Consider the following 22,407-nt stretch of genomic DNA (forward strand, 5'->3'; position numbering starts at 1 on the left):
TGGGCCCGGTTGGGCATCTGGAGGCTTCCTCTTGGGGGGGGGGCAATGTCAGGAAGATCCTGCAAGTAACAGGCATCCTGTGCGTGCAGTTTAGCGATCGCACGCGCCTATGCGCATGCGCGGGCGCGCACCAGGCGGGCTATTTAAACCTGGCTGTCACACGGGGATCTTGCTGTCTACTCTACAGCGTTATGTGTGTTGATCCTTGAGAACATGTTTCTGTACTAAAGACCCGGCTTGTTCCTGATTATCCTTGTTATCTGCCTGCATCTGATCCCAGCTTGTCTCTGACCATCCCTGTCTTCTGCCTGAATCCGACCCCGACTTGTCTGACTACTCTCTGCCTGACCCTCTGGCTTATCCACAGTCCACCTGGCTACCAATCCGGCTTGTCTGACTCTCTTAGTATACTGACTTCAGTTCCAGTCTGCTGTTTGGTTCCAGTCTGCTATCCAGCTCCAGTCTGCTATCCAGTTCCAGTCTGCTGTTTGGTTCTAGTTTGCTGCACCAGTGTTCCAGTCTGCTATCCGGTTCCAGTCTGCTATCCAGTTCCAGTCTGCTGTTTGTTTCCAGTCTGCTGCACCAGTGTTCCAGTCTGCTGCACCAGTGTTCCAGTCTGCTGTCCAGCTCCAGTCTGCTATCCAGCTCCAGTCTGCTATCCAGTTACAGTCTGCTGTTTGGTTCCAGTCTGCTGCACCAGTGTTCCAGTCTGCTATCCGGTTCCAGTCTGCTGTCCAGTTCCAGTCTGCTATCCAGTTCCAGTCTGCTGTTTGGTTCCATAACAAAGAAAAAGAGAAGGGAGCTGGGGCTCATCCAAAGTTAGCACCGGTTCCATAGGGTGAAAGGTTGAACCCAAAACCCGCCTCACCCATTTATAGGCGTCCGGTTCCACCGTCAGCCTGAGGTATCCTATGAATCCACTGGAGACCTCTAGGGGTGGTTGTCCTCTGAATATTACATATCAACATATAGAAAAAAATGGGAGAACCCCAAAGCAATTCTTCAAAAAGGACAGACCGGTGAAATGCTACTTATCATTTATTGATTATCCAAAATATATTAAACAATTACAAAAATAGTGAAAAAAGCTACAACTATCTCCAACACATAGTTAAAAAGACTTGACGTCTAGATGAGACACAGGTGGCCACCATTCCTAGATCATACCATTCATATCCCTCACAGACACACACACAAGCAAACTTGAACCGATCCACGGATCGGATTGTGGAAATAGCGTCCTTTAAACACTGTTGAATAAATGTAGATGGAAAAGGTTACTTTTCATAGGAAATAATTATGAAATGTTCATTAAAGACATTCAAGTAGAGGGGGTTTAGAAAAAAACAAGTGCTTGTGCAGTGTGGAAACTTCCTCTGTAATTAGCCACTATAGACACTGTGTTTAAAGTCCGTATTGTAACAATCATACAAGCGCTGTAGATAAAGATCAAAGACTAGTGGCGGGTATGCTTCAAGGGACTTGACACAGATACAGAACGGAATATGCTGATAATATTTCTTGGCAAATAATAGGAATGAAATACAGCTCACCGTTTCTTCTTGTGTGTAGCTAGTCACAACCTTAGGCATCTAGTCTTAATGTCCATGATCCATCATCCTAGCGGCTGCAAGGGAGGCCAGGTACAGAATAAGAAATAAGGATGGTTCCATCCTGGGATGATTAAAGCGGTTGTTCGTTTCTGAGGTAAGAGGCTTCAAGAACTGCAGAAGCTCACCGGAGGTGATGGACCAGAGCAGTACTGCCGATGATTGTAACACCAGTTTCCAGCTTTCAGTGGATGGTGGCGGCTCGAGGAAGGTTGACGGGGGATTAGGGTAAATGGAGAGGGTTACTGTGTCTTCACCGCGGCAGTACTGCTCTGGTCCGTCACCTCCGGTGAGCTTTTGCAGTCCTTGAAGCCTCTTACCTCGGAAACGAACAACCGCTTTAACCATCCCAGGATGGAACCATCCTTATTTCCTATTCCGTACCTGGCCTACCTTGCAGCCGCTAGGATGATGGATCACGGACATTAAGACTAGAAGCCTAAGGTTGTGACTAGCTACACACAAAAAGAAAAGCTGTATTTCATTCCTATTATTTGCCAAGAAATATTATCAGCATATTCCATTCTGTATCTGTGTCAAGTCCCCTTGAAGCATACCCGGCACTAGTCTTTTATCTTTATCTACAGCGCTTGTATGATTGTTACAATACAGACATTAAACACAGTGTCTATAGCGGCTAATTACAGAGGAAGTTTCCACACTGCACAAGCACTTGGTTTTTTCTAAACCCCCTCTACTTGAATGTCCTTAATGAACATTTCATAAATATTTCCTATGAAAAGTAACCTTTTCCATCTACATTTATTCAACAGTGTTTAAAGGACGCTATTTCCACAATCCGATCCGCAGGTCGGTTCAAGTTTGCTTGTGTGTGTGTGTCTGTGAGGGATATGAATGGTATGATCTAGGAATGGTGGCCACCTGTGTCTCATCTAGACGTCAAGTCTTTTTAACTATGTGTTGGAGATAGTTGTAGCTTTTTTCACTATTTTTGTAATTGTTTAATATATTTTGGATAATCAATAAATGATAAGTAGCATTTCACTGGTCTGTCCTTTTTGAGTAATTGCTTTGGGGTTCTCCCATTTTTTTTCTATATGCTGCTTGGTTCCAGTCTGCTGCACCAGTCTGCTGACCAGTCTACCTTCCGGCTCAGTCTGAAGTTCTACTGCACAGCGCTTCCTGAGTTCCAGACCCACTTCTTGCTGTTGATCCTGCCAGGCACTCGTGCCACTCCTGACTCTTGTGCTTCCTGTGTATCCTACCAGGGCCCTCGAGCCGGAGCCGCAAGAGAGGCCATCCCCTGCAAATCAGGCTCGTCCACAAGGTACGTGACAAACGGCCATTTTTAAAACTTTTTTTGCATTGATACATGTCCCCTGGGGCAGGACCAAGGTCCCCAAACACTTTTTATGACAATAACTTGCATATTAACCTTTAAAATTAGCACTTTTGATTTCTCCCATAGATTTTTAAAGGGTGTTCCGCGGCTTTCCAATTTGCTGCGAACACCCCAAATTATTCGCTATCACGCTGCACATTTTTAAATCTTTTAATGCAGCACATTCTCTTCTTTATAATGCTAGAATATTGAAGTTGTTTTGCTGCTGATATTCACACAGAGTTCTCACAAACTGATTTCTTTATTATTTCTTGTGATCTCATGAATAATATTTTTTTATTTTTTTTCATCAGATCTCCATAATAATGTTGTGAATTTCTTTTTATAGTAACCTTTTTTTTAATTTTTTAATGAAGATCTCCTTTTTTTTATAGTGATCTACTTTTTTTTTTTTTAATCAAGATCTCCTGGTTTTTTTTTTTTTTTTTTTAGTTTTTTTTTTTTTTTTCTACTGATCTCCATAATATTTATTTTTGTTTTGTGTGTCAAGTTACCACAACACCATTATTATTTTGTATTTTTTAACCTCAAGGAGTTTGTTTGGTGTTGGTGTCCCTTTTTAATTTGACATTGTCTTTTTGAAATGTACCTCCTACTCACAAACTGTCCTTTTTGAATTAAAGCACATAGCCAAGTATTTGTGAACAAAAAATAGCCATTTATTATGGGTCATAACCAAATAAAGAGGAAGGCAATGCTGGATAAACTTGTGAAATTGGCGAAGCCTTTGTACCCCAGGGCACACATCAACTATTTTACAGCCAAAATTGGTAGCATGAGGAGTCCATATAATAGTGAGCACAATCTGGTCCAGGACTCCAAGAGATCAGGAACAGCAGCAGAAGACATATATGTCCCCAGGCTCTGGTCATACAACAGCCTGTGTCTTTTGCCAGACCAGACTGAACCCAGGCCATCACTCTCTTGTCTTCCTTACACGCTTGCTTCCAGGCTGTGGCTCTGGTGTTGTAGTTGTGGCAGGAGGTGGAGGAGGAGGAGGATGATGGTCGAACTCACAAACCTGGTTTTGGCTTGTGAGTTTGCCCTTCAACCCCTTATTTAGGGCTTGTAAGATAACTTCCTCACAGAACATTGGCCCTCCTCCATTTCCTGCATTTTGCAGGCTGCCATGCAGGCATAGTCCTCTTGAATATTGGGGGGTTCTGAGGGCCGCAGTAGCCTTCAGAAATAGCCGAAGTGCTGCCTCCTCCAGGTTACTCCTCTTTCTGGGCCTTTTTTTGGAAGGCGGAGGGGAGGGACCTGGGATTCGGGCAGGTTACTGGGCCCGGCCACCTCCTAGCTGTCACTTCCCCCCACCACCTCCTGGCTGCCACTTTCCACGGCCTCCTGGCTGAGACTTTCCTGTGTATGAAAAATGGACATAGTTTTAGTTTTTGGTTCATCAATCACACACAATTTTCAGCTCATGACTGTTGCAAATTGAATGTTAACAAATATAAAAGACTATCATTCTGACCCCAGCATTTTTCATTCTTGTCCCAATCATTTGGGCCACTACTGTCTACTGATATGTAAAACACTTTGTTAAATCATAAATTAGTAATCAATAATAACATCTAGTTAACATAATTAATTTTTGGACAAGAAATATGTTTAACAATGCTATACCTGACTCAAGCTGGGCTCATCCCCATCTTCCTGGCTGGAAGGCCCAGGTTGGACGTCGGAAGCCTCAGCTGGGGTGGAAGGAAGCATTGAAGGAAGACTGGACGGTGCTGGCCCAGGTTCCCTCTGCTCTGCCAGAAAATGCAGTCTGTCATAGTACCACAGCCTGGGTACATAAATGTCATCTGCTGCTGCTCCTGATATCATGGAATCCTGGACCTTCTTGCACTCCCTAATATAAGTGCTCCTCATGCCAATTGTGGCCTTCAAATAATTGATGTTTGCCGTTGGGATCTGCAGCTTTACGATTTCCAACAATTGATCCAGCGCTGCCTGCCTCTTTCTTTTATTTTTATAAAAGGGGTGGTTTACCTACCACAGACAGGGCAGCTCCCTGTACATATCAATGAATATGGGGATAAAGTCCTGATCATTCAATAGATCAATTTTCTCTGAAAGACACAACACAAGACAAACCCAGGCTAAACTCTCCTAATCTTGTCCCAATATAGGCCTCAATCTATAAGCAGTATAGGCCCAAGTTAAAATTGTACCTTCATTATCACGATCGGCGCTTCCGCTGTTCCTTCCTTCGCTCACAGATCATACATACGACATACATGTACTGCGCTTTATATACACTGCGCATGCATGAAACTCCGCCCACCCCTGACCTTCTATCTAGTATATTCCCCACCCCTTGTCTTTAGGCGCAGTGGCGAAGAGACAACAGGTGCATGAGGACAGCAGCAGCAACTACAAAAGCCCGGAGCCACAAACGTCTCGATCCAGGAGGAGATTTAAGGCCTTAAATATGGCCTTTGTAGAGATGGTGGAGACGGTGGACATCTTCAAGAGGGCTGACTATGACAGGAAGCATGGACCGTACACAAGCCCAAATGTGAGAAAGGCCAAGATCATGACTAAAGTTGTGAAAAGTCTGCGGAAGAATTTTGGGGTACGGCGATCCAAGGATCAACTGAGGAAATGATGGTCAGACCTCAAATTGAGGGAGCAGGATCAGTACAGAAGAATCAAGAGAGTGCTGCAAAAAAGTAAGTATTTTGTCTTGTGTTCCTATTATTATTACGTTTGTGCTGCTCCATGTGCTTTTCTTTACTATTGTACAGTTTAAAACAGCAAGTTTCAGGTTCGTGGGCACAGTAATCGTTTGTAGTAAAAATTGTTCGTTCGCCCACTGATACGATGTTTTTTGCAGATGTAGATTAACTACATTTGGTCATGCCTATTTGTCTTAAAAGAGGTTTAGTACATTGTTTTCAAGATGGGTTTGTAACTAGAATGAAACGCAAACTTGATTCAGTGTAAGGAGAGGACACTCAGCAGCTGTTTACACATCTGGACACAGGAGCACTAGTGTGAGACACCAGAACAAACTTTTTAGGGTGTCCCTATACTTTTATTTTATTCATATAGGGGAGATAAGACTCAGAACGTCTGAGGTCACCAGGAACCCCCAACCTCCTAAGGAAGGGGAAATCCAAAAACAATAACCTCAAGATGTGGAGGAAGGAGAGGTTTATGAAGTGGGCAAAATAGTGACCACAACAGGTGAGTGTCTGAGACCACAGCTTCAGGTAATAGATGGATGCCTGCATATTTATAATACATGGTGTGTTTTTTTTTTTTAGGTGATGTGGATGTTGTTGAAGAAGAAACACATGTCACAAGTGCAAGTGCACCCATCCTCATCGGGGAGATTATGGTGTGCAATCGGGATTTACAGAAGATCAAGGAAGACATCAATGATGTTGAAAAAAGACTCAAAAACATAATTGATGTTTTAGGCAGAATCAAAAACACACCAACATTTATCAAATTCTTTCTATTTTTCTAACTTTTCTCAAATTTTGAGCAGCGCGATCTGAAAATCAGAAATGAGCGGACAAGAACGCGCTGAAAATCAAATACGTACTATAAATAGCACGCACTGAAACCCAGATGCGAACTGACTACACGCGCTGAAAACCAGATATGAACCCACAAGCACAAACTGAAGAGCAGTAACGATCTGAAAAGCACAGGGCTGAAAAGCGCGAATTGTCTCTCACCAAACTTCCACTAACACGAGATTAGCAGAAGGAGCCCAAAGGGTGGCGCACTGGCTATTGAACTTCCTCTTTATAGTGCCGTCATAAGTGTTGTACGTCAGCACGTTCTTGGCGATCCTAATTTCCGACAACATTCGTGCGACTGTGTGTATGCAAGACAAGCTTGTGCCAACATCCTTCTGAAAAAAATCCCAGGATTTGTTGTCGGAATGTCCGATCGTGTGTACACAGCATAATACTCAACAAGACAATACACAGGTACTCAACAAGACAATACACAGGTACTCAACAAGACAATACACAGGCACTCGCAGACCTATGTGCACTCGCAGACCTACATGCACCCGCAGACCTACCTGCACTTGCAGACCTATGTGCACCCGCAGACCTACGTGCACTAACAATACACAAGTACACAATACACAAGTACTAATGATCCACACACACTACTCAGACAACACTCAGGTACTCACACTACACAGTTACTTGACCCCTGTTACAACCTCTTGTTTTCAACTCTGGTTTTTAACTTACCACTTAGACCAGTTCCACTAAATCTGGTCTTTTAACTCATCACTGTGTCCACTTCCACTTGGACTAAGTTCCAGCAAGCTCAAAGATGAGCAGGCTCACAATGAGTTCTACAGAAGGTTATATAGGCCTCAAGTACCTGTGACCAATTAACCACTCCCCTTAATTAGTAGGCTGAAGGAAGCAAAGAAAAAAAAGCTGTTTAAAAAGCGTCAGAAAAAGGTGTTAAAAAGCTACAAGGAAAAGCCCCAAAAAGAACCTAAAAATGCAACCCAGCAATCACCAGCAGTCAAAAAGCAAGACTTGTTCACTCTCCACTCAAGGTTCCCACTGTTTAGCTTCCAACCAGCAGTCTAGCAATTTCAGATGTGCTCTACACAAGGTTATATAGACCTCAAGCACCTGTGACCAATTAACCACTCCCCTTAATTAGTAGGCTGAAAGAAGCAAAGAAAAAAAAGCTGTTTAAAAAGCGTCAGAAAAAGGTGTTAAAAAGCTACAAGGAAAAGCCCCAAAAAGAACCTAAGAATGCAACCCAGCAATCACCAGCAGTCAAAAAGCAAGACTTGTTCACTCTCCACTCAAGGTTCCCACTGTTTAGCTTCCAACCAGCAGTCTGGTTATTAATGATTTATTAAAGGTCACCAAAGGTCACTCAGCCCCCCTAGAACACCCAAAAGACACAAAATCAGGCTGGTTGGTTAGTGCTGCATTTATGGTGGTTTGTGTTGCTAAAATTTTTATTTGTGCTATTATGTTTTTTTTAGTTATAACAGCTTGTTTTTATTTGATAAAACACCCACCCACTTTGCACCCCATGTTATTAAATCTTAAAAACAAACATACGATTTGTTAGTGTTACATATTGTTGTCTGCCAAATTGAATAAAATGAATTAGGGTAGTTACGAGGGAGAATTCATTGTTTGATCTAATATATGATACATAGGGGGTAATAGATACATTCATTGTAAAATCTTAGTGTCTGTGTCAAATCCAAATTTCACTGTTATTTAAGGTGTTTGTACTGAAAAGAGGGGAAGCTCTACTGATTTCTATCATCTAATCATGTGCAAGCAAAAATGCAGTTTTTTATTTGCCTTGCATGTTCCCCTTTAGATCTAGAGCAACTGCACTTGGGTGCATTCAAAGTGCACATCTGAGTGCACTTGCAGTGCATGGACTATTTACCTTTAGTAAATCAACCCCAATGTGTATATAAAAGCAAATAGTTTTATACATATACATAGTATACCCAAGACATCAAGATATGCCCTTGGGAACCGCTAGAGTATATTTGGCCAGCTAGGGGAAAAAATCTTGATTGATCCCGACATGTTTTGGAGGTTTTCCTTCTTCAAGGGAGTTAATGGGTATCTAGAACTCTAGAATACAATATATCAAAATCAATATAATAATATAGAACATATATAACATAATGTGGTTTATATACAATTTATAGAACATTTAGGATGTATGTTACATAGGACTGCTGTGTGACAAAGACTTGCAGTTTGTAAATATACATGATATACAGCAATTTTATTAAGGAGGGCTGGTGTAGGTCACTCTCTAAGTGCTGGGCAAGTCGGCAGAGTGGGACCCCCTGAGTGTCCACAAGGACTCCTAAGGGCCAAAAACACCTAATAGGGAGGAGTATACCCCGTAAGTGAATGTTGAGCATAATATTATAATATGGTAGGTAAACAGTGGCCAGGTTAATATAATAGACAAGCGGTGGCCAAGTAATAATGGTAAATAAACAGTGGCCAGGTTAAAAGTATATGACTAGGTTTTAAAGTAAGAATGAGGGAGGTATATCACCATAAACAATACACACCCCCAGCACAGCAATGCCCCGCCAGCCATGCAGGATGACATTACGCGGAGTTGTGCCGCCAACATGCAAAAGGCATACCCGCGCTGGAAAAGGAGTACGAAGGGCTGAAGTGCCCAATTCAGAGACCCAAAAGCACAGGCCAAGCCATGGAAGGGGCTGTCCACTGGAGAAGCAAAAGGGCAGCCCCTGCATGTCGGGTGGAGCATACAGAGGGCCAACCACAGGTGCTCAAACTCTCCCACTGGTGGAGATATAGTATATAGCAGCCCAGCCTATTACATAGAAATAACATGAATACATTAACATGCAGATAAGAGAATCTATATTTAGTACTAATATACCTGTACATGTATCCCATGTGTAGCAAATAAAACCTACAACTATAATAGGAGCTGTAGGGGGAAATAATACAAATAAAAATAATATAAATGATAATATGTATTTGCTCTATGTAACAGGCTGGGCTGCTGTATGCTATATCTTCACCAGTGGGTGAGTTTGAGCACCTGTGGTTGGCCCGCTGTATGCTCAACCTGACATTCTGGGGCTGCCCTCTTGCTTTTCTAATGGATGGCCCCTTCCATGCCTTGAGCTGTGCTGTTGCGTCTCTTAAGCGGCCTCTTCCTTTCTTCCGTGCCTTCTGCATGTCAGTGGTGTGACACAGCGTGAAATCATCAAACACTTTTGGATCCGCCTGGCTACTCGATCGGCATCCCAGATGGCGATGACAGCCAGCGTCATTTGCAATGGAGGCTCAGACCTCTCTCAGTGTTGATTGGGTCACACCCATATAAATATGGGCCCATTTTTATACTTGGTGTCTATACTTTTGGCCTTGGTCAGTGTGCCTCTGTGTATACTGCAGCATTTGACTTATCAGGTATGCCCATCCGCACACTTTACACTTTCTGTTTGGGGTGTGTATTGTTTATGGCGATATGCCTCCCTAATTTTTACTTCAAAACCTAGTCATATACTTTTAACCTGGCCACCATTTATTTACCATATCAAACTTGGCCACCGCTTACTGGCTACTATATTAACCTGGTCACTGTTTACCTACCATATTATAATATCATGCTCAACAGTTACTTACAGACTATACTCCTCCCTATTGGGTGTTTTTTTCCCTTACAGGTCCTTGTGGACACTCAGGGGTCCCCGTGCTGCCAACTTGTCTAGCACCTGGAGAGTGACCTGCATCGACCTTGCTTAATAGAATTGTAACTGTAAGTAAGCCTGTGTCACACATTGCATTCTAGAGTTCTAGATACCCATTAACTTCCTTGAAGAAGGAAAACCTCCAAAACATGTCTGGATTCACTCAAGATTTTTCTACTTAGCTGCCCAAGAATACGCTGGCAGTTCCCTGAGGCATATCTTGATGTGCTGGGTATACTATATACATGTATAAAACTGTTTCCACCTCATGTTTGACTGTAGGGATGGTGTTCTCAGGGTCATAGTCAGCATTTTTCTTCCTCCAAACATGGCAAATCCCCCTCCTCAAGAAGCCACATGTACAGTCATGCCAATGAACATCTAAATGATTCAGAGAAGGATTGGGAGAAAGTGCTGTGGTCAGTTAAGACCAAAATTGAGCTCTTTGGCATTAACTCGACTTTCCATGTGTGGAGGAAAAAAAATGCTGATTATAACCCTAAGAACACCATCCCTACAGTCAAGCACGGAGGTGGAAACCTTAATCCTATAGAAAATTTATGGAGGGAGTTGAAACTTTGAGTTGCCAAGAGACAGTCAAGAAACCTTAAAGGGTAACTCCACTTCCGTGGGGAAAAAAAATAGCAAATAAAGAAAAATTAATATAGCGTATAGAATTGCGACACAAATCATATTGTTATTGAATGTTATTAGAAAATTACCTTTCCTTTTCAATCTGCGGCCACTGTAATTTTCTAAAAATGCAATGCAATATGGCTGCCTGGAGTTGTTCTGTACACGGAATGTATACTGATCACCCCCCAGAAACATAATTTCCTGCTTGTGTGATCAGCGCACCAATTTTCCCAGAAGTCTGCCTAAGAAACAAGTCAGATTTTAGGCATCCTCTGGAACAAAAATTTCATTTTTGGTGAGATACACTCAATAAGAACATGTCTAAAGGGATGCAGGCCCAGCAGCTTTCCTCATTAGAGATGTGTGCAACACTGGTCACCAATTACAAGAAATGTCTTACCTCTATGCTTGCCAACAAGGGTTTTTCCACCAAGTACTAAGTCATGTTTTGCTTGGGGATCAAATACTTATTTTACTCACTGAACTGCAACTTAATTTATAGCATTTGTTTTATGTGTTTTTCTGGATATTTGGTTGATATTCTGTCTCTATTATTTAAAATACACCTATGATAAAAATTATAGACCCTTCATTTCTTTGTAAGTGGGCAAGCTTACAAAATCTGCAGGAGATCAAATAATTATTTTCCCTGCTGTAGTTACATGGTTAGTCTGGTTGAAAAAAGACACATGTCCATCTAGTTCAACCAATAAAAGGGAAAGAAAAAAAATAATTTACAATCCTATATAGACAACCCTATAAATAATTCAGCACCAAGTTCACTATATTGACCACTTATGTATTTGTACGTTGATCATATCCCCCCTTAATCTCCCTAATTCAGTTCCTCCAATCTTTCCTCATAGATGAGCTCCTCCATGAGTGTCCCCATTGGAATATTTACCTTCTATTCTAATGGTCACAAGGACAAATAGTGCGAGTCACCTCAGGAGAGACAAAAATAGAAATAAAATCTGACACAGATTCTAAACCTTCCCTACTCCATCCTAAACAAACAAAACAGAAAAATAAACATTTGTCTCTTTATACTTGTCAACCCCTTCCCACTGATTTAACATACATATGCAGTCAAACAATAGTGGGTCTTACCGTTGGCTGTATGCATATACTGTATACATCAGCCAGCTTCACTGTTCTGTGCTAAAGGTGAGCTCTCAACAAAGTGACCGAGCTGACACTGACAGCTCCAGGTCATCATGATCAGGAGCCAGTGGGCTCGGCTGGAAACCACTGCAACCACCATTCACAGTGGTTACATGACCAGGAACTCTGTCTCTGCCTCCCATCCTTAACAATCTCTTAAAAGGCCAGTGGGAGCCAGTGGGAGCCAGTGCCAAGCACTAAAGCCTGGTACACACTGGGTTGAATAAAAGAAAACTGACAGCTCCGGTTGGAGCTGCTGTACTAGCAGTCCGAGGTTAGTACAGGGATCTCCCCCACTGAGCTGTTATGTTCTAACAGGGGGGGTGGCCCCCACCAGAACGCTCTGGTGCCAGAACACCGCCAGAACACTCGGGAGACAGTCGGCTGCTGGTTTTACAGCATGCTCATCTGACAGGAGCTGACCAAACATCCAGCTTCTGTCAGACTGGCTGACATACGAAAAGGCCGAATGTTGGCCAGTTATTATTGAACTCACGGGCTGAATGTCTCCCGACATTCAGCCTATGTGTACTAGACTTTCCGAAAGGTCTTTCTTCTATAACTTGAACAGTCTCTTTGTCTGTTCCAAAGTAGAAAACAAATCTATGCCTTTAAGAATTAAGTACATAAATTAATAATAAAAATAAACTGCGCTAAGTGTCCTTTAGTTGATATTGACATAAATATTTGAAGTGAATGTACAATGGTATCGTCCAAATATCGCTTTGAGTAAGAAAAAGCACTCCGGATCATCCAAATGGTACAACATGCATAGAAATGATTCACAATCCAGAGATCACGACCATAAATTGCCCTTACCAGAACGCCAAATATAATAAGCGGATGGCTTAAAACCCAGCCGGGGCCTTTTGGGATAAGGACCGATCAGCTCTGTCAGAGTTCAGGCGTAGTTCCCTCAGTTCAACTCTCAGACTTAATATTCATTGGGCTCTATATCACTGGGAGATTGATGGCTGTATCAGAATATCCACAGTATACGACCCAAAAATTAGATAAATAGACCATAGTGTAATACATTCAAATAACCCTTTAATGAATAAAGTAGTACACTTACAAACAGACGATCAGATATCGCATGGAATAGATAAAACGCCGGCCGGCATAACAATCACAGAGCGGAGCTCGTCCTCCTTCCTTATTCACATGGTGACGTCACTGCGTGCGTGCCCAGACGCGTTTCGTCATCAAGCGGACGTTTTCAATGGGGACGAGCAGCGCAGTGAACCACCACCATATATACGCTACCAAGCCTCGCTCTGAGATGCAAGTGCAAGGACACCATCTTAGAAATGGGCAAATGCCCTAACTCAAAATGGGAAGTGCAAGTTAACAGAAATTTATATATATACACAACCCGGAAGAGTAACTAGCAGAGATACTGCCAGATTTAAAAACAAAGGCAAATGAACCTAAAAACAAAAAATGAAAACAAAAGAAATCACCTACTAGGGGGATCCTTTTGGAACAAAAATAGCAACAACACCTTGTGTATGTATTGCATCAGTAGTGAATTTAACCTGATATATACATATAAATCGAGCAATGTGAGTGAATACCCTAATCCTTAAATGTTACCTATAGTGAAAAATATATATTAAATGACTATAGATGCAGATAAAAATAATTTAATAAAAAATAGTAATTACATAGGGTATTAACCTGTGCACTAAATGTGGCTATTTATGCCAATGGTGAATATGTAAACATGAATGTATAGAAATGGGCAGATTAATACCCAATTCATTAAATTAAATGAAAAAAATATAATAAAATACCATTTCAAAATTAATGATAAAAATAAAATAAATAAATATAATATATAAAAAATTATATATAATTATATTTAAATGTGAATATGTGTGTATATTTTTTAATATCATGTTGTTGTGAACTCGCCCTGAGATGCCAGTTAGGGGAATAATTGGCTGTGGAATCCATGCAAATATTGCATGCCTTTAATTTTAAATATTCATAATTATATGATTTTAGTGTAAATTTTACATCTATTTTTAATATCATTTACATATTTTTTTGATTTTTTACACACATATTCACATTTAAATATAATTATATATAATTTTTTATATATTATATTTATTTATTTTATTTTTATAATTAATTTTGAAATGGTATTTTATTATATTTTTTTCATTTAATTTAATGAATTGGGTATTAATCTGTCCATTTCTATACATTCATGTTTACATATTCACCATTGGCATAAATAGCCACATTTAGTGCACAGGTTAATACACTATGTAATTACTATTTTTTATTAAATTATTTTTATCTGCATCTATAATCATTTAATATATATTTTTCACTATAGGTAACATTTAAGGATTAGGGTATTCACTCACATTGCTCGATTTATATGTATATATCAGGTTAAATTCACTACTGATGCAATACATACACAAGGTGTTGTTGCTATTTTTGTTCCAAAAGGATCCCCCTAGTAGGTGATTTCTTTTGTTTTCATTTTTCGTTTTTAGGTTCATTTGCCTTTGTTTTTAAATCTGGCAGTATCTCTGCTAGTTACTCTTCCGATTTGTGTATATATATATAAATTTCTGTTAACTTGCACTTCCCGTTTTGAGTTAGGGCATTTGCCCATTTCTAAGATGGCGTCCTTGCACTTGCATCTCAGAGCGAGGCTTGGTAGCGTATATATGGTGGTGGTTCACTGCGCTGCTCGTCCCCATTGAAAACGTCCGCTTGATGACGAAACGCGTCTGTGCACGCACGCAGTGACGTCACCACGTGAATGAGGAAGGAGGACGAGTTCTGCTCCGTGATTGTTATGCCGGCCGGCGTTTTATCTATTCCATGCGATATCTGATCGTCTGTTTGTAAGTGTACTACTTTATTCATTAAAGGGTTATTTGAATGTATTATACTATGGTCTATTTATCTTATTTTTGGGTCGTATACTGTGGATAAGGATTTCCTGATACAGCCATCAATCTCTCAGTGATATAGAGCCCAATGAATATTAAGTCTGAGAGTTGAACTGAGGGAACTACGCCTGAACTCTGACAGAGCTGATCGGTCCATATCCCAAAAGGTCCCGGCTGGGTTTTAAGCCATCCGCTTATTATATTTGGCGTTCTGGTAAGGGCAATTCATGGTCGTGATCTCTGGATTGTGAATCATTTCTATGCATGTTGTACCATTTGGATGATCCGGAGTGCTTTTTCTTACTCAAAGCGATATTTGGACTATACCATTGTACATTCACTTCAAATATTTATGTCAAGATCAACTAAAGGACACTTAGCGCAGTTTATTTTTATTATTGATATTTGTGTGGTCACACTGTTCACTACTGCTTTATTTTTTTCGTTTCAATATATTTTTATTTTTAAAGAGACAAGATGAGTAGGGGAAAAGGGAGGAGGGGGAAACATTGCATAGCATGACCACATCTCGAGTCAGCAAAAAACAGATGACCAACACGGTCGCATGACAAACATCTTAATAAAGCTATGGAGTACATAACATCATAAAACAGAGTTAACAACGTGAGACATGAGCTTTACATGTAGTAAACAAGAAAAGACATATGATCAGATAATGTAAATGTTATATGTGATATTGGGATGAAGAGGACCGCCACCCCAATTGGGGACATACTGTGGCGAGGCCTCCCCACCCCCGACCTTCTTCCAACTAGAGAAAAGAAAATGTCTATTCTCCAATGGGAATGAAGGTGAGATGCTCGGATGCTACCAAACTTATTTCTCGCCGCAATGGGTGTATGAGTTGATCTGATGTCTTCCGATCATTAAATAGCTCTGTCAGAAACTGTTCAACATTAGAGACTAAAAAGATGAATATGAAAATAATTGAGTTAGGAGACAGGGAGTATGGACTCCCCTATGGCTGTTTAAATCTGGGCCCGGATCGGAGGCAAACGCAAAATGAGCCCCGGCCGAGTCCCAGGTCATGGCCGTTGGAGAGCAGGCCAATGCCCATGACCATCAGTAAGGAGCTAAGGTTGGAAGAGGAGAGGACGAAAGGCGTAGGGAGAGAGAAAAAAAAGAGAAGAAAGGGGGAGAGGTGGTGGAGGAGAAAAAGGTAGAAAGAGATGCATAAGAGTCGACTGGGGGAGATCAGACACATCTAGATGCGACAGCTCTGAGAAAGAGTCAAAGCGTGACGCCAATGAAGTTTGCCCAGGGTTCCCAAATTTGTTTGAATTTGGTCAAGTTGTCCAGGACCACACTAGCCATTTTTTCTTGGTTCATGATCCAAGAGATCTTTCTTTTGGCTAGGGTTGTTAATACTGAGGATTTTTTCCAGGCTTTGGCTAGGGTGAGTTTAGCTCCTAAAATGATGAAGAAGATGAGGCGTTGCGTAGCCCTGGGGACTTCCCTTACTGGAAAATTGAGGAGAGCTACCAGCGGGGATGCCTGCACAGGCCTTTCGGCCATCCTACTAATCCAAGTGAAAATCCTGTGCCAGAATGGTCTGACTCTAGGGCAGGTCCACCACGTATGAAGCATGTCTCCCCTGAGGCCACATCCCCGAAAACAAAGGGATGCGGCCAAAGGGTAGAAGCGAGCTATCCTGGAGGGTACCAGGTACCATCTAGTTAGCACCTTCACGCTAGCTTCTACCAGAACAGTGTTTAAAATGCCCTTGTAGGACTGGGAGAAGTTCCTGTGCCAAGTTTCCAGCTGCCAACTTTGAGAAAGATCCTCTTCCCAGGCTAGCATGTACGGTGCCTTAATCTGTGCAGAGGATAGTGCCCGGTAGATCACCGAGATGCCCCCCCTCTGCTCGCAGGCCCGGCCACACCATATTTCATAAGGAGTCATTTGGGGTCCATTCGGTAGAGACCTACATTTATTGTGTAAGAAGCTTGAAATTTTGGAGAATCGAAAGGATTCCGACTGTGGCATATCTAGTTTGCTGACACAAAAAGCTCTAGAGATTGGGCCTAAAGGTCGTAGGAAGTGTCCTATTCTGTACATCCCTTTGTCGAGCCACCATTTAAAGTCTGAAATATTGAGACCTGGAGGAAAGTCGGGATTGTGGAATAAGTGCTGTTGTGGTGTCGTGGGGGATGTTAAGCGATTGTTACTTTTCAGTCTGTCTCATAATGCAAATGAAGGTGACAATGTTGGGGAGAGGATGGGGGGTCTAAGATTCTTTGGGCTCCAGAGAAGGAAGTCTAGGGTGTGTAGGGGGACCGCTTGCCTCTCTATGTGGATCCAGTCTGGATGTTCCCATCGAGAGTAGACTGTGGAAATCTGGGCTAATTGAGCCGCTTGTAGGTACCAGAGTAGGTTTGGTAAACCAAAGCAGCCCTCAGACCTAGGTCTAAACAGGATCGCTTTAGAGAATCTGTGTCCCCCTTTACCCCATATGTATTTAACAATGTTGGCCTGGAAGCGTTTTAGACAGATATTATCGACCGGTATTGGGAGAGCTCTAAAATAGTAAAGGATGCGGGGGAGTAGTGTCATCTTGATTGTGTTGATTCTGCCTAGCCAGGTCAGGGACAGCCTGGACCAACGAGATAGGTCCTTCTCCAGTTTTTTATAAAGAGGGGGAAAATTGGCTTGATAAAGGAGTTCAGTCTTAGGAGTTAGCTGTATCCCCAAATATGTTATGGAAGAGTTGCTCCATGAGAACCGAAAGCTGTCCCTGAGTCTGGCCAGGAGAGGATCTGGGATATTGATATTAAGCGCCTGAGATTTGTCGTAATTGACCCTGAGGCCTGAGATCTTCCCGAAATCATCCAAGAGACGGCAAATATTGGGGAGTGATGTCAGCGGGGAGGAGACAAATAGCAAGATGTCATCCGCAAATAATGCGCATTTATGACATCTGGAGCCACTTTGAATACCTTGAACGTTAGGATTGTTTCTGATGGCAATCGCCAGGGATTCGATCGCTATGGCGAAGATCAACGGGGAGAGTGGGCAACCCTGTCTTGTACCCCTAGATATGGGGAAGGAGTCTGAGTAAAATCCCTGCAGACGCACCTGAGCTGAGGGAGTTGAGTACAATGCGTGAATGACATTGAGGAAAGAATCCCCAAATCCCCATTTTTGTAGTAAATTGAAAATGTAGGGCCATTGGACAGTGTCAAACGCCTTTTGTAAGTCCAGAGATAGAAGATATCCCTGCCTGGATGAGCCCCCATCCCAGTTGGAATTGATAAGAGACACTATGTCTATCGCTCTTCGTATTTGGTCAGGGCCCTGTCTCCCCGGTATGAAGCCCACTTGGTCTTTATTAATGTATATGCTGATGAAGGAAGCCAGGCGGTCTGCAAGGATCTTAGTCAGAATCTTTAGATCATTGTTGATGAGAGATATTGGTCTATAGTTGCTGACCGAGCTGGTGTCCTTATCTGCTTTGGGGAGGACCGTGATATAGGCCGTGTTAAGTGAGGTATCGAGGGGGTCCTCCTTCCTAAGAGCATTGAAGAATCTAGCCATGTATGGGGCGAGTAAGGTAGAGAATGATTTGTAGTACGGTGTGGAAAAACCATCAGGGCCTGGGGCTGAGTGTGATTTCAGGTTTTTAATGACCGCACAAATTTCTTCGGCTGAAATAGGGGAATCTAGTATCTGGCGATGCCTAGCTTCTAATTTGGGAATTTGTAGATTATTTAGAAAGAGGTCCATAGCCTCTGGAGTAGGGCTGGTTCCACTACTGTATAAGGACTTATAGAAGGTTAGGAATTCCCCCATTATTCGTTGAGGGTTTTGGGACAGAGTGCCACCTTGAATCCTGATCTCTGGCAGGGCTGGGGAACGGAATTTCGGGGATAATTTGCCTGCAAGCATAGAACCGATTCGGTCGCCATTGCTATAGAATCTGTTTCTAGTCCACCTAAGCCATTTTTCAGCTTTAGTGGTTAAGGCGAGGTTTAGGGCCGTGCGTGCTGCATCCAGCTGGGTGATAGGGACCGAATTACGGTCCGCTTTGTGTTGTTTAATTAAGGCTGTATATTCCCTATCCAGTTTTTCTATGTCGGTTTTGTTTTCTTTTTTAATTTGAGAGGCCAGTTGGATTAGGTGTCCTCTTATCACTGCTTTATGAGGGGCTAGTATCTGCTGTATCATTAATGAGGAAGTAGTTGCGTATGTTAGTTTCGATGTCTTTCGTTCTGATCGGGTCACTCAGGATGGACTCGTTAAGCCTCCATCTGCGGGCAGGTGTATGGCCCCTTGGGCGCTGAAGTACATGAATCACCATCGAGTGGTCCGACCAGACTACGTCTTTTATATATGCCCTGTGCGTTAGTGGAATGGATGCTGAGGCTATAAGGATGTGATCGATTCTTGTGAAGGACCCATGGGGGTTAGAGAAGTGTGTGTAGTCCCGCAGTGTAGGATTTACTTCTCTCCATATGTCTATTAGTCCCTGCTGGAAGATAAGTTTGGCTATGCGAAGGCTCTGCTTTGTCGGTCTAATGAGGCGCTTGCCCAGGGGACGTGATTTGTCCATGCCCTGGTCAAAGGCCGAATTAGAGTCGCCTCCATATATCACTGTGCCTTCCAATAGTGGCGTTAGTGTTTTAAACATGTTTTGGAAGAAGGCCAACTGGCCCCGATTGGGAGCATAATACGAAATTAGAGAGTACAGTTGGTTATCTAATTCACCCACCAAGAGAAGGTAGCCCCCTTCCCTAAATTCAGATTTGGGGGAAAATTTACATCGTTTGGAAATAAAGATACCCACCCCCTTCGTTTTATTCTCAGCGTTGGCAAGTTTAAAGAAGGGGAATTTGGAGTGGATGAATGTAGGGTTGAAATTTCTGGGAAAGTGAGTTTCCTGTAGAAGAATCACATCTGCTTTTTGGGATTGTAGATATTGAAAGACTTTGCGTCTTTTGGACGGGGAGTTCAGACCTTGGGCATTATGGGACACTATTTTGAGGGCTGCGTTTACAGGTGTGTCATTAGCCATCGAGCAGAGGTAGGGGCAAAGCAGGGTAATCAACAACACTCACCATCCTGTGTCCACGGATTCTATGGTTCGTCAAATGATGTGTCGAAAGCGGTGTGAGCAGCCGTACATGCCTAAGGTAGTTCCCCCAGTCGACTCCTGTGATGAAAAGCAAGTTAGAGTATAAGCAGAGGAGGAAAAAGGGGAGGTAAAGAGGAAAGACGGGGAGCAAGGGAGATCCCCGGAGAATGGAGGGGACAGAGTCCTCCATCAATAAGTGTGAGTCACAGAAAAATCTCTCTATGAGGAAGAGATTGGTTCTGTCCAGTGGCAGTTGGAATACCAGATACCACTAGGTAGAGAGGGGGGCATGAACACCGCCCCAGCAGAGGGACCACTCAATAGAACAATAGAACAATCAATAAGTATATCCTAGAAAAAGGCACTTGGCCCGACCCATACACCTCAGCCTCCATCAAAGTTAAGCTTTCACTTTAAGTAGAGCCTGGAGGAGAAGATGTACAGGACAATATATTAATAGCCAAACTAATAAACAAATAGTAGAACTGTGCGAAGGAACCTGGAACAGCAAGGGATATTGGGGAGTACGCCCAATTAGCCGAGGAGGGGGACTACACGGGGGACCTCAAAAATCTGTGTGGTATACTAATACTATATCCCATGGTCCGTCTAGTATGATGGATACCCGCCCTCCCCCCCCACCCCCCCGGGCCAACGAAAGGTTGTGAAGGCGTAGTTCAAAGTCAATATATAAAGAAGAGCATGGGTTAACTGCATCTCCGAGGATCATGTCCCCTGAGATCGCCTCAAAAAAGGCGTAAGGGTGTTCCAACTTGGCACTCATCTCGGGGGGTCATGAACGGGGAGACCCCACCCCCTCAGCCAACAGCTGAAGAGGGGAGGGAAAAAAAAGGGTTCACCAAAAATGAGTGGAAGTCAAAGGATTTGAGTTCCCAAGAAAAAGTATGGACTGGAGATCATGGAGGATTGGTTTCCTTGGACTTTTTGTTTCTTGCTTTCTCCCAAACCGGATTCAGAGGACTCGTGGGCAAGTGTCTCTTTGCTGCGTTGGGTTGGTTTCCTGGTTGGCGTGCAGTCGGGTCTTGGTTGATGAAGCCTAATTGAAGAAAAAGCTTTTCTCCTTCCTGCAGGGATCCAAATGTATAAGCCTTGCCTTTGTGGAGCAATTTAAGTTGAAACGGGAAGAGCCACCAGTATTTGATTTCTCTGTCCATCAGGATTTGGAGAAGTGGCTTTAGGGTTCTCCTTTTTTGTATGGTCGAGGGGGATAAGTCAGCAAATATTTGCAGATGGTGTCCCTGGAACAAAATTTCAGACATGGATCTCGATTTCCTCATGACCTCTTCCTTGATTGAGAAGAAATGTGGTTTCACCACGACGTCATGGGGAGGGCCGTGTGCTCTGTGGGCCCGATCCAGCTCAAGCCTGTGCTGTGGGGTGTCTGGGAGCAAATCTTTAATAAACGATTTTATAGTTTCAGCGATGTCCTTGTAGGATTCAGGGAGCCCCCTGACCCGAAAGTTGTATCGAGTTGTTCCTGCAGGGTCTGTATACATGTAGTATTCTGGTTTGTTCTGGAAATTGTGGATTCCAGATTAGATTCAATGATTTCCATACGAGTGCCAATATTCTGTAGGTCTGCTTTAATGTCACTGGTAATTTTGTGCGCAGTATTATGAAGGCCTCTGTCCAGAAGTTCTGCAAACTTAGTGTATAAATCTGCTACTGATGCTGGCTGGAGTAGGCCTGAATCCCCATGCTGTAGTGGCTGGTGAGACTGGGGAGGACCTGCATCCATCGGGGAAAACCCCAGGCCCATCAGATTATGCTCCAGGAGAGAAGCAGTGGATGCTGGAGAGGCTGGGTTTGAGGGAATGTCGCCTGCAGGGTGTTCTGGCTGAAGCAGGGAGGGGGAGGCCGTGCATGGGTGATTCGGCTGGGCAGCCTGAGGAGAGCTGTGAGGTGCGGTCACCATCTTGGCAATCTCGGCCTGCAGTACAGCGGCTTCAAAGGCCGGTTTCAAGTTCCTCCTCACCGCTCCCGAGTACATCGGGAATGTCCCCTGGGTGTCCGGTGGCTGGGTAGGGCTATCCCAGGTGTCCTTCGCCGGTCCAAGTGCCGGAAATTCGTTCCGGTCTGCTGAGGCGGGACGGAGCTCCCGGACTACGCGTCCATCTTAGGTGCCGCCGCGCATGCGGCTCCTGCTGCTTTATTTTATTGCTCCGGCATTTTTTACTATATACTGTTCTTGACTTATTTACTGCAGCTGGCATAAATTTTGGTTAATTCAATTTAAGATGGATATCTTTGAATTTCGTGCCACTAATATGGTTAATGTAGAAGGGGTTTTTGAGGCTTACACGAATGATGAAAGTGATTTGGGCGGTATCTTTATGAGATTAAAGAACCTTATGGTCTCTGAGAACCATACA

The sequence above is a fragment of the Aquarana catesbeiana genome, linkage group LG04, assembly GCF_042186555.1.
Source record: "Aquarana catesbeiana isolate 2022-GZ linkage group LG04, ASM4218655v1, whole genome shotgun sequence".
In the NCBI taxonomy this organism is placed as follows: Eukaryota; Metazoa; Chordata; class Amphibia; order Anura; family Ranidae; genus Aquarana; species Aquarana catesbeiana.